This window comes from Dama dama, chromosome 20, assembly GCF_033118175.1.
Source record: "Dama dama isolate Ldn47 chromosome 20, ASM3311817v1, whole genome shotgun sequence".
Taxonomy (NCBI): domain Eukaryota; kingdom Metazoa; phylum Chordata; class Mammalia; order Artiodactyla; family Cervidae; genus Dama; species Dama dama.
In genome coordinates this window covers 102,746,338-102,759,075 of record NC_083700.1, presented here as the reverse complement: position 1 = coordinate 102,759,075, position 12,738 = coordinate 102,746,338, and the positions used below count along the sequence as shown (strand labels likewise).

The 12,738-nt window shown below is 42.7% G+C and overlaps 1 protein-coding gene across 4 annotated transcripts in view; it reads left to right on the top strand.

Moving 5' to 3' along the window:
- Nucleotides 1-2,526: 2,526 nt before the first annotated feature.
- Nucleotides 2,527-12,738, top strand: part of CAP1 (cyclase associated actin cytoskeleton regulatory protein 1) — a 28,659-nt gene continuing 18,447 nt past the window's right edge. The window contains exon 1 of one of the 4 annotated variants that reach the window (XM_061122285.1): nucleotides 2,527-2,679. The gene's annotated coding sequence lies outside the window, so the exon portion shown is untranslated. The remainder of the gene's footprint in view (nucleotides 2,680-12,738) is intronic. The other 3 variants (XM_061122283.1, XM_061122286.1, XM_061122284.1) reach the window with 3 other exon arrangements.

The following is a 12,738-nucleotide window of genomic DNA, read 5'->3' as shown; positions in this document are numbered from 1 at the left end:
CTTCAGCATCAGTCCTTCCAATGAATATTCAGGACTGATTTCCTTGAGGATGGACTGGTTGGATCTCCTTGCAGTCTGAGGGACTCTCAAGAGTCTCCTCCAACACCACAGTTCAAAAGCATCAATTCTTCAGTGCTCAGCTTTCTTTATGGTTCAACTCTCACATCCATACATGACTACTGGAAAAACCAAAGCTTTGGCTAGAGGGACCTTTGTTGGCAAAGTAATGTCTCTGCTTTTTAATATGCTGTTCAGTTTGGTCATAACTTTTCTTCCAAGGAGCAAGTGTATTTTAATTTCACAGCTGCAGTCATCATCTGTGGTGATTTTGGAGCCCCCAAAAATAAAGTCTGTCACTGTTTCCACTGTTTCCTCATCTATTTTTCATGAAGTGATGGGACCAGATTCCATGATCTTGGCTTTCTGAATATTGAGTTTCAAGCCTGCTTTTTCACTCTCCTCTTTCACTTTCATCAAGAGGCTCTTTAGTTCTTCTTCGATTTCTGCCATAAGGGTGGTGTCATCTCCATATCTGAGGTTACTGATATTTCTCCCAGCAATCTTTATTCCAGCTTGTGCTTCATCCAGCCTGGCATTTCGCATGATGTACTCTGCATATAAGTTAAATAAGCAGGGTGACAATATATAGCTTTGATGTACTCCTTTCCCGACTTGGAACCAGTCTGTTGTTCTATGTCCAGTTCTAACTGTTGCTTCCTGACCTGCATACAGGTTTCTCAAAAGGCAGGTCAGGTGGTCTGGTATTCCCATCTCTTTAAGAATTTTCCACAGTTTGTGGTGATCCATACAGTCAAAGGCTTTGGTGTAAATAAAGCAGAAATAGATGTTTTTCTGGAAATCTCTTGCTTTTTTAATGATCCAGCAGGCGTTGGCAATTTGATCTCTGGTTCCTCTACCTTTTCTAAATCCAGCTTGAACAACTGGAAGTTCACAGTTCATGGACTGTTGAAGCCTAGCTTGGAGACTTTTGAGCATTACTTTGCTAGCCTGTGAGATGAGTGCAACTGTGTGGTAGTTTGAGCATTCTTTGGCATTGCCATTCTTTGGAATTGGAATGAAAACTGACTTTTTTCAGTCCTGTGGCCACTGCTGAATTTTCCAACTTTTTATGTTATGTCTGAATAAACTTTGTGTGTGAGACACTGTTCTTGTTAAATGTCAGTATTTAAAATATACTCTAATTTTTGTTCCACATTTTGTCACATGATCATTTTCTTTTAAATATTCCGGGGGTCATAAAATTGAGAAGAGGCCCAGGTTTAGAGAATTTAGGTAACCTGACCAAATTCTGACCCCTGGTAAAGCACCTAAGCCATGGCTGGAACCCTGGATGTCTTCCCACCAGGGGCATCACTACCTCCAAATTGCAGCAGATGATTCCAGTATGGTCTATCACAGGCGTTACGTTCTGGGGTTTAGTCACATAGATGTGTTTCCTCTAAAATTCCGACACTTTGTGAACTTGGCAAATAATTCAGCATCCTCGCTTTAAAACTGGAGGCCATAATGGTACCTACCGCGGAGAGTTCCTATTAGAATTAAGTGAAAATGAGCTTGAAGCTTTCAGCAGAGGTCTGGCATGTACTCAGCGCGCAGTAAATGGTAGTCGTTATTATAAGAATTGTATTTGTTGAATGAGTGACTCTGGCATATAACGCTTGCATTTAACTTGAAGCTTAGAGCTGTCAGAGGCGTTCGACTGAAGGGGTGGCAACTTGCCAATTCTTTTCTGGAAATAAAATCTTTGTGGGAGGATAATCACTGGTTGGAAACCGTGAGCCTTGAGGAACAAAGCTCAGATCCCCAGGCCAAAGGAGCACGGAAGTGAAGTCTTCCTTGCGTTTAGCGGCCACCGTGCTGAACCTCCCCCGGACTGACTGGCAGCCGGCTGGGAACGCCCAGCCCGGGGCAAAGATGCCTCAGAAGCCAGGTTTTAGCAGAGCGAAGCAGGATCTCTTCTAATTCTGCTCATCTTTTTTTCCCCCTCTCGATCATCTTATTCTCGGGGACCACACCCTGAGTGCGGGGAAGAAGGACTCCTAAACCGCGGGGCGGAGGCTTCCGCGCGGCCCCAGACCTGACCATCTATGGTCACAGAGCGCACCGAACTAACAGGAAGTGGGTTGCGCTTCCACCTTCCCAGCCCCGGCCAGAGCCAGCAGGGCGGCGGCGGCGGGCACGCCCAGAAACCCTGGGCTATGCCTGAGCATCCCTGCCGACCCTTCCCCACACCTAGCCTCCGCAGGTCCTCCCGAAACACTGCCCAGACCAATGGCCTCCCCACGTCACAAACGGGGAAACCGAGGTATCCACGCCCAGAGGGAGGCGGAGCTTAGCTTGGTCTACTACCGGTGGAGGGCGTGGGCTAGCTTTAGACACGCCCCGTCGCTCACGCCTCGGGGGCGGGGCTCTTTTCCCAAGCTGGAGGGGAATTCTTTCTCCTGGGCGTGGCGGATAAGGGGCGGAGTCACCAGCCGGGCGGCCAGACTTCCTCCCGGGTCCCTCCGCTGGGCCGGCTAAAACGCCGGCCCTTCATTTCCGGTGGGGGTGCCGCGCCCAGTGAGGGCCCGGAAGTGGGTCGCGCGAAGGTTGCTGGGCGGTTCTTGCCGGAAGTGGAGAGCGGCTGGTCTCAGTCCCGAGGTGAGACTGAAGTCTGAGGTGAGTGTGCGCGGTGGGGAGTGACTGGGGTCCGCTCCTCGGCCCACTGGCCTTTGGCGTTATTAATGGCCTTTCTGGCCTAGGTGCGTGCGGTGAGCCCTCCTGAGGGGGCCGGCGCGGGGGGCCCTTACGCCGACCCCGGATCCTGGGCGCGGTCTCTTGAGGTGGGGCCGGAGTGACCAGCTCAGCCGGGCTCTCCTGTGGAGGCCCTCCCTCCGCTGGACTTAGCGGTTCTGGAGGTCAGGCTCAACGGAGGCCTGATTTCCTGAGGAGTTTTGACTGAAAGAAACCTCCGAGACCTTAGAGTCTTCACTATTCCTGTTCTCACCCCCATTGCTTGGATGGGTAAACTGATTCCCGAAGAGACGAGGCTTGTCTAAGGTCTTACTGCGAAACAATCGGAAACAATCTTTAACAGGGAATGAATCGGAATCTAGACTTCAGTTCCTTAGTTTACCAGCCCCAGATCCTTCCCCCGTTCATTTCCCAGGAACCTTTCTGTTCCTTGGGGTGGTCTTCCGGTAGGTGTCTCTCAGGCAGTTGCAGGTTTAAAGGCTACCCGCTGCTTGGAACTTTGATTTAAAAATACAGCTTGTTTGGAATGCCTGGGGAGTTTTGGGTTGTTTTTTTTTTTTTTAGAGTGGAGCAGGTCTTTGTGTTTGCAATCTGAGAGCCTCCCCTTTCTCTTAGTCTGTAGTTCTTATCTTTAAAACCCAAGTTAACTTTATTGAAGGTATCTCATACTTCTGGTCATGAAATCTGTTGGCTCAGGTTTGGTCTGACTCCACTGCAAAGCATCGGTGGCCATAGTTGCTTTATTTAATTTGTTTGAGCCTCATTTTTCTCATCTTTTAAGTGACCATCTCTGCTCACGTCACAGGATTAAATTCAGTTTAACAAATTATATTTATTCTTTTGTTAGGCACTCTGCCATGTCCAGGGGTTGCAGAAACAAAATAAGGTAGACCCTGCCCTCATGGATCTGACATTGTTCGCAGGGAATTTAACAAATACTATAAATGTGATGCGTGTTAGGAAAGAACAGGGTACTGTGGCAGTATGTAACAAGGGGCTCAGGAAAATCGCTTCTGCAGAAGCAGGGGTTAAGATGAGTTTCAGACAACGAAGAGCTCGATGAAGACAGGATGAGAAACTTAAAGCAGATATTAGTATCAGAACTGTGTCAATTGAAACTCTTTATAGGGATCCCTGTTCAAGTGAAAAACGAGGGTGATGGGGAGCCCAGCACATTAATCATTCACTGGTCATTTACTGAGCCCTTAATATGTGTGAGGCACATATGAAATGAGGCACTTGGCCCTGGTGACCAGGAATATAGTAGTTCTCTTGGAGTGGAGGAGGAAGCAGACAAGTAAATCGTGGGTAGCTTACAGTGTTGTAGTGCACCGTGTGAGCACAGGGCTCTGAGAGGAAGGCTACCTGAGCCAGGTTTCCAGGCTTTGGGGAGGAAGTGGGAGGGTAAGTCTTGCAGGATTTATTTAGCCGTATGGTGAATCTGAAAAAGGAATTTCCAGCCAAAGAGTCCAATGCAAGAAATGGAGACTGGACACTGAAAGCCCATGACTGGAATTCCAGTAAAGCTCAGAGAAGTGGAGGAAGTGGGCAGTGGTGGCATCAAATATGAAGGCCCTTGTAAACCCTGCTAAGGAATTTGGAGCTTACCCTGAAAGCTGTGGGGAGGCTTTGAACCCTCTTACCCAGGAAAAAGATGTGGTCATATTGATGTTTTATTAATAATTTGTCTGTGAGGGGGGAGGGAAAGAACTTCAATGGGGAAGTGGACGAATGTTCCGAAGGTTGAACAATGGCTTGAACTAAGTGAGAATGGAAAGAAGAGGAGGGATCAAATTTGAGCAGTGTGGAAAAGGTGGAATCCATAGATTTGGAGGCTGATTATTTATGGAAATGAAGAAATAGAAGGAGCCTAGGACAATTGTCTGATTTTCTGGTTTAGGGAAGTGGTAGTACTATTTAGGGAAGTGGTAGTACCAAGATAGGTACTCTATGAGGAAGGTTAACTGGAGAGGTGACATGGAAAGAAAATGAATTTTGGACGTATTTAGTTCGAGGTGTTTGCAGCACATCTAGGCAAAGATGTCTAATAAGGTATCCCGGCCAGAAGAAACAGCATGAACAAAGATGTGGAGGCAGGAGGGGACTTATATTGTTTAGTGAAGTACTGGGGCCTCGGGTTTGTAGAGAAAGATAAGACCGGAAAGAAAAGGTAGGTACTGCCAGATTGTCAGGGGCTTTTGATGCCTTGTTTGAATGCGTTTGGATTTATTCTATGGTTGCCATTTTGCTTATTGTTTGAGTTACTGCTGTTCAGTATAAAAAAATTGCAGTTGAATTTTCTTCCCCTTTCCCCAGAAACATTTCATCAGTCAGACATTTTGGAGGAGTTTAAATAAAATGGTAGCAGTGAAAGTACTTTGTCAAGTACAACCTGTCATGCAAATCAAAAGTGGTAGTATTGCTAAGCTTCAGTGTGTGTGTTTTTTATTTGCAGAAGTTAGCTTTTTAGTTTGTAAAATGTTTCCAGCCTGAAGGATTGAAGCCTTTTTTTCATCCCTTTTCTTCCTTATACATACCTTTGTTTAGTTGCAGTTATTTTTTCAACTAGGAACTGAGCCTTTAAAAAGTGACTTCCTTCTTTCAGTTTTCTGTGAGGCGTGGTGAGTCAAAGATGCATTTTACTTTAGCAAATGCAGTGTCATTGGAAGTTGAACCCTCTGGTTTGAAATTTAATCCTGAGATTTGAAATCTGAGGATCCTCAAGCCATATCTTAGGCAGTGCTAGTGATTATTTCTTTGCCTTACCCTCATCAGTTTCTTTATTTTCTATTAAGCTGGCTTTCATATCTATACTTAAGCTTTTCAACCAAACCAGACTGCTTTTTTGAAAAGAACCATTTTCATTTTGTTACCCCTTCACTGGCTTCATTTTCCCAGAGAATCAAGTCTAAACTCTTTTGTCCAATTTACAGAGTTCTCCAGAGTCAGATACTTAATTTAGTTTTCATTGGGTGGTACAGATTGACTTTCTGATTTAGAGAGTTCCAAACTATTAGCATTTTATTTGTACCTTTTGCACTTACCTTTTGCTCATGATTACATTAGAACAGAGTTTCTCAACCTCAGCATCATTCACATTTTGGGCCAAATAGTTCTTCATTTTGCAGGGTTGTGCTGTGCATTGTAGGATTTCAGCAGTATCCCTGGCCTCTACCTATAAGATGCTAGGAGCAAGCCTTCAACTGTGATAACTAAAAACGTCTTCAGATATTGCCAAATGTCTCCTGGATTGAGAATAGTGCATGAGAAAATATCTTATTTCTGATTGTGTGGTGTCTTATCTCCAATTCAGTTCTCTGAAGGCAGGCTCCATTGCTGTGATTAACACAGTGTATGGCACATGATAAGCGCAGGGTACTTTACAAGAAATGCATCATGGGTTTCATTGAATTGTCAAGAATTATTGTTTATTCAAGGAATTTCTGGGTGGGCTTTGAAGGACTGGCTGTTTTGTGGTTTTTTTCCCCTCAGAGAATGTGATCTTAATGAAGAAAGCCATTGTTTAGGCACTCACTAGAAATGAGATTTGTATTAGTTGACAGCACAAGTCAGCTGATTTATATTTCTCCTATTTTGGAGGTATATAAATTCCTGTTTTCTTTGTCTGCACCTAGACAGCTTTCTTTAGCAAACAGGGATTCTCATTTTATTTATTTATTTTTGGTTGTGCTGGATCTTCATTGGTGCGCACAGGCCTTCTCTAGTTGCGGCGACTGGGAGTTACTCTTGGTTGCAGTGCATGGGCTTCTCATTGAAGTGGCTTCTCTTGTTGCGGAACATGGGCTCTAGGTGCATGGGCTTCAGCATTTGCAATACTCAGACTCAGTAGTTGTGGGCTCTAGAGCTCAGAATCAGTAGTTGTGTTGAATGGGCTTAGTTGCTTTGAGGCATGTGGAATCTCTCTGGATCAGGGATCGAGCCAGTGTCCCCTGTATTAGCAGGTCGATTCTTTTTTTTTTTTTTTTTTTTTTAAGCAGGTGGATTCTTATCCTCTGTATTATCTTCTGGATTCTTATCCACCAGGAAAGTCCCTATCATTTAGTTTAAATCGCATGCAGTTTATGATATTGTTACTCAACATTTATTTTGACTGATAAAATTGTTACATAGTTGACCCTCGTACAACATGGATTTACAAGAGTTCACTTACACCAATGGATATGGAGGGCTGGCTGTAAAGTTACTCGAGGAGTTCCTGCTGCACTGAGGGCCTGTGTTCATACCTCCAAATAGTTCAAGGGTCGACTGTAGTTTCATGACCTTAGAGTTAATGCAGCTCTAGCATTCACCATGAAACTATTTGTTCTTTATATACCATCACGTAAACATAATAAAAACTATCAAAGCTCTAAAATACTCCTCGGCTACAATGCAGCTTTGTTTGCCTTATATTACCAAACCTATTGTGTCACATTTTTCCATTCCACTGCAAAATATAGTTGAAATGTTTAGCGGAAAGAGTGAGCTTTTTTGTTGTTGTTGTCTTTTTCCCTCCAGGGAAAATTCCCTCCAGGAAAATTAAAATTCCTGTACTTAAGTTAATTATAGAGGTACAGTCACAGATCTTTTCATATCTGTAGCTGAATCATGGCTAGGGACAAATGACATCCTTGAATCTATCTTTATGCATGAGAATGGGAAATGCTGTTCTGTTTAAAGCAACTACCAATTGAAATCAACCAATGTGGTTTTTCTTTATATAATATAAAAGATGCCTACTGAATGCTTTTATGTTGTTAGTCTTCATAATATAAGGATGTTCACTGAATATAAGAGAGAGGGTAACCCATGACCACACAAAGTTATCTCTTTGCCCCAAAGCATTGAAACAGTTAGTTCTTAAGTCTGATTTCAGCTTGTACACTATTACTAACTTGACTCACTCCTGGAGCTTTAGATAGAGGACATGTTTATTGAGGGAACAGGAGACAAGTGCTGATATTGGGCAGAATTCTTTCCCTGCCTAGAAGACAGACCTTTCTTTCTGTTTTAATCTAAAACTCAGGTGGCAGTGACTCGAGCACTAAGTGTCATTGGTTTCATCAGAGAAACCAAATGCTTGGGGAAGAACAGTGGCTCCTGATTTGGGTTAGATTTAGATAGCATCTTTACTGGGGCAAAGTGCTGTCTGTTCTTTGGTTTCTGGGTTACAAGCCAACTTGTAAGTATCCTGTTAGCATGTGTAGGTTTTGCTCTGTAACATGTTAGAGCCTAGTGATGAGAATTTCTATATTGTTAGGAGTAGAACTAAACTAATGCCTTATGTTTTAGTGGTAGCTTAGAAGAGATATCCAAGTGGAACTGTTTTGTTGTCTTTTATTTAAAAGAAATTATATAACTATGCTTTAAAAAAAAAAAAAAAAAAAGTTTGGAAAACAGAAGGGGAAATTGTCCAAAAATCCATCACTTTAACTTGACAAATATTGTAAATTTTGTTCTTTTCAAGTCTTTTTCCACAGTGCATGTAGCTATTTCCCTGTAATTAGAAGTCTAAGCTAACACTACAGTGAACACCTTCATGCCTATCACTTTTCCCACATTAGTATTACTTCCTTAGGATAACATCTTGGGAACAGAATTTCAAACTAAGGGCCAACAGAAGCATTTTGAAGCAGATCAGGTGGGCTACAATAATATACAGGGTGACTTGTATAGTTGCTTTATTTTCAATTCTACTTAAGGGTATGACCTACAGGAACAACTACCAGACAAAGTAGAAAACATTTTAATCATAGCTGCTTTTTGTAAGTAGAAATTCATTCCACTGCCTTAATTGCCTAGTGAAAAGAGGCAAGAACTGTAGGAGTAACCTGGTTCCATTTACTTCTGAATGACAGGTAGAAGGAATTGGGTTGTTGAATTGTTAGAATGAGAATATGAAGTAGCTTTAGCAGGAGTCACTGACCATTTCTGATTTCACTTGGTTTCAAACCACAAAAGAAGTTGCTGGAGAATCAAGCTCCTCGTTTCTTTTTGTTCTGCATAATATCCCTCCAGAAGCCTGTGCATTCTCATTACTTAATGATGTTTCCTTGTTGATGACTTGTAAACATTGATCTCCAGTCTTGATCCTTTCCCAAGCTTATTTCTAACTATTTGTTGGCTATTCCTACTTGGAAACTTCATCTTCTGTTCAGGCTGTGTATCCAAGACTGACCTCATGTTCTTGCCTTAGCTAGAACATGCCAGAAACTTGTTTTTGCCTATAGCATCATCATTCTCTTACTTCCCTGAATTTGCCATTCTGGAGTCATCTTTGACTCCCTTCTCTGAATGCTACTATACTCCACAGTACCAGACAGTTAATATTTGTTCTGTGTTTAATGCTCACTTGTTTTGTGTGACCTCAGAGGGCAGAACCAAGATCAGTGGGTGGAGGTTGCAGGGAGACTGGTTTTGCCTCCATATAAGGAAGAACTTTTAAATACTTAGAGCTGTGTGAATGGAATAGGCTGCCTCCAGAAGTCTTGGGTTCTCCACACTGAGGGCGTTTGAACAGAGGCTACCTGACTAATTGCTAAGGATGTTGAAAGATTTGTTCTTGTGTCTGATGATGCTTTCTAGACTCCTTCTCGATCCTGAGAGCCAGTGATTCAATGAAAGATAGTTTTGTCACTCCAGCTAGACTTCCTCAGAGCAGAAACACTATTTTGCTTTTAATTCAGGTGCTGGTCACTTAGTGGCCTAAAAGTGATTTTTTTTTTCCTTTGCAATATCAAAACTGTTTTTTGTAGTAGCACTTTTATTTTGCAGCTAGTTGAACAGCTTTCAACCTAACCTAGATCCTAATATCGTCCTTTTTTCTCCCCAAAACTGATTCTCTCAGACAGTACTTGTAAAAATTTTGCTTTCATCGTATTATTCCTTCATTCAAAATCCTTGAAAGGCTTCACATTTGTCACAACACCAAATTCAAATACTGCCTGGCTGTCAGTGCCCTCCATAACCTAGCCCACCTTGCTTATTTCCCATAATACTATGTGGACTATCTGCTCACACTCTGTACTGAGCCTCCTTGGTCTCTATTTGTTTTTGATTGCTCTAGAATGTCTTTCCTTTTTTCTTTTACTTTTTCTGCCCCACTTCTTTCCTGAAACCAGCTCTAGTCCTCATTGATTTCTTCTGAACTCCAAGCATATAGTCATTTATACTCTGTAATTTAGGCTGTAAAAGCTCCAGTGTATTGGCTGATACTTTAACTTTTCCCAATCCAAATTAATCTCTTAACAGAACTTTTAAAAATATAGTCTTCAGTATTGATTCCATTGGCATTTGTGTTGCCCTTCTCAATAAGAATGAAAGCAGAGAATATGGCAGAGACTGTGGGTTTGCCATTTCTTCAGTAGCTGTGTCAGTGCTAAGCACTTTCATGTTGTGAGCATCTTCTATGTGCCAGGTTTTCTAGATGCTGGAAATTTGGGGGAGGGGGCAGTTAGGGGAGCAGGGGCAGGGAGAATGAAGAAATTTCTCATGCTTCTGGAGCCTGTATTCTAGTACATGATAGGCAGTGATAACATTTTACATTTGAACTGTATTTTAAGGCTCCCAAAGAGACTGAGCTTAGTCACTCAGTTGTGTCTGACTCTTTGTGACTGTAACCCGCCTGGCTCCTCTGTCCATGGGGATTCTTCAAGGCAAGGATACTAGAGTGGGTTGCCATGCCCTCCTCCCAGGGATCTTCCTAACTCAGGGATCAAACCCAGGTCTCCTGCATTGCAGGTGAATTCTTTACAGTTTGAGCCACCAGGGAATCCCATGAATACTGAAGTGGGTAGCCTATCCCTTCTCCGGGGGATCTTCCCCACCTAGGAATCAAACTGGGGTCTGCTACATTGCAGGCAGATTCTTTACTACCAGCTGAGCTACTTACCTATAAAACCAACTCTTTTGATCCTTACATCTCTGTGTGCTAGGTGCATGCATGCTAAGTCACTTCAGTCATGTCTGACTCCGTGTGACCGTATGGACTGTAGCCTGCCAGGTTCCTCTGTCCATGGGATTTTCCAGGCAAGGATACTGGAGTGGGTTGCCATTTCCTTCAACCCAGGGATTGAATCCGTATCTCTTAGGTCTCCTGCATAGGCAGGCTTGTTCTTTACCACTGATGCCACCTGGGAAGCCCCAGGTATGCTAGGTGATGATCCATTAAATGACTGTCCTGAAGTTAATACATGGCTAATACATGCTAATACATGGCAGAGTTGGGACTCAAACCTTGGTCTCCTGAATCCTAGTTTTATTAAGACTTGAGTAATTAAGACTGCCTTGCCTTCTGAGGCTTTTATGATGAACGCTTAAATAGTTGGGAATCTGTATATTTGTTTATGGACGCTTACATACAGTTCTTGGCTATTGGCAACCAAAAATGGCAGGTAACAAGATTAGGCATAGCTATAGTTCTCTGCTTTGGCAATTCTATATTGGGAAAAATCTTATTTTAAATATTTACCTTCCAAATACGTGTCATCTCTACTGAAGGTGAAAAAAATATTGGCCTCCATGGAGGAAATTGAGAGCAGAGAAGTTGAAGGCTGCTAATATTGTGACTCAGGACACCTTAAAGAGACCTTGAAGCTACAGTGCTGTGCTCAGCAAACAGCTGGGGCTGGATGCTGTGATGAACCAGTTAGTCCCTTAAGTGCTTGAAAGCCATGTGGAGTGGTGGGAAGAGCCTGAGAATTTGTCTTCTCCCCACTTTAACGTCTGTCGGTTTCTTCTAAAGATGGGGATCAGTATCTTTGTAACATACATCATAGAATTATTGGACAAAAGAAGCAGTAGTTTGATGATGTAAAGCACAACTATAAGGGAGTTTTGTTTTTTTTTTTCTTTATACATTTTTTGATTGTTTTGTTGGCTGCACCTTGAGGCGTGCAGTCTTAGTTCCCCGACCAAGGATTGGACCTGTGCCTCTTGCATTGGGAGTGTGGAGTCCTAATCACTGGACTGTCAGGGAAGTCGGGAAATTTTGTTTTTAATTGCTATTATATCATCTAATAAGGTTTTCTTCCTTAAGGTATTTGGTTTGACAGTCTCTATATCAGTGTAATTTGTGCCCAAGAAGGCTGTGTTTATTTGAAAGAGAATGTTTGTTAGGGCAGGGAGGAATTTTTTTTAAGAACAAGGGAGAAACACGACACACTTCTCCTCAGACTTAACACAGAGAGGAGACAGCCAGATTGTGTTGAGGGGAGAGAGGGTAAAAGCCCTTATTATTATCATGTTTTTCAAGGACCTATATTAACCTATTGTGTTTATAGTGCCTACCACATTTATAGTACTGGAATTAAAAAGGCAAGACGTGGTCTCTTCTGTATGGTGACTAATTGCCTGTTGACTTAAATGATTTTAAAGCAGTGTGTGAAATGTGTGGTAGAAATAAGTACACAATGAAGTATTGTGGGAGACATACTGGAAATGCTTCATGGTGAGATGATACCTTAGCTGAGATTTAATGAATGGTAGGAATTCTAGGGGCAGATTAAGAAGGGAAAGCATACCAAACTGGAAAAAACTTCCTAGAGGAGGTGAAACCATAGCTGAATCTGAGAAAGGCAGTACAAGTTATGAGATAAGGAACAGGTTGGGAAAGGAAAGCAGCCAAGCAGAGTGGATAGCACTGAAAAGTCTTAAAAGTGAGAGAAAGCATAACTCTTTCTGGAAAATGCCAGTAGTTTGGGTTGCTATGGAATGTTGAGGAAAGGTGTGACAGGAGATAAAACTGGTGGAGTGGTGGGAAATAAAACAGGGCGAGATTGTGGAAACCCTTGTTTGGACTTTACTCTGAGTCACTGTGGTAATAAGGAGAATGGATAAGAGGGTGTGTTAGTGAAGTCGCTCAGTCCGACTCTTTGCGACCCTGTGGACTGTAGCCTACCAGGCTCCTCCATCCATGGGATTCTCCAGGCAAGAGTACTGGAGTGGGTTGCCATTTCTTTCTCCAAGTGAAGAGGTTATTGCAGT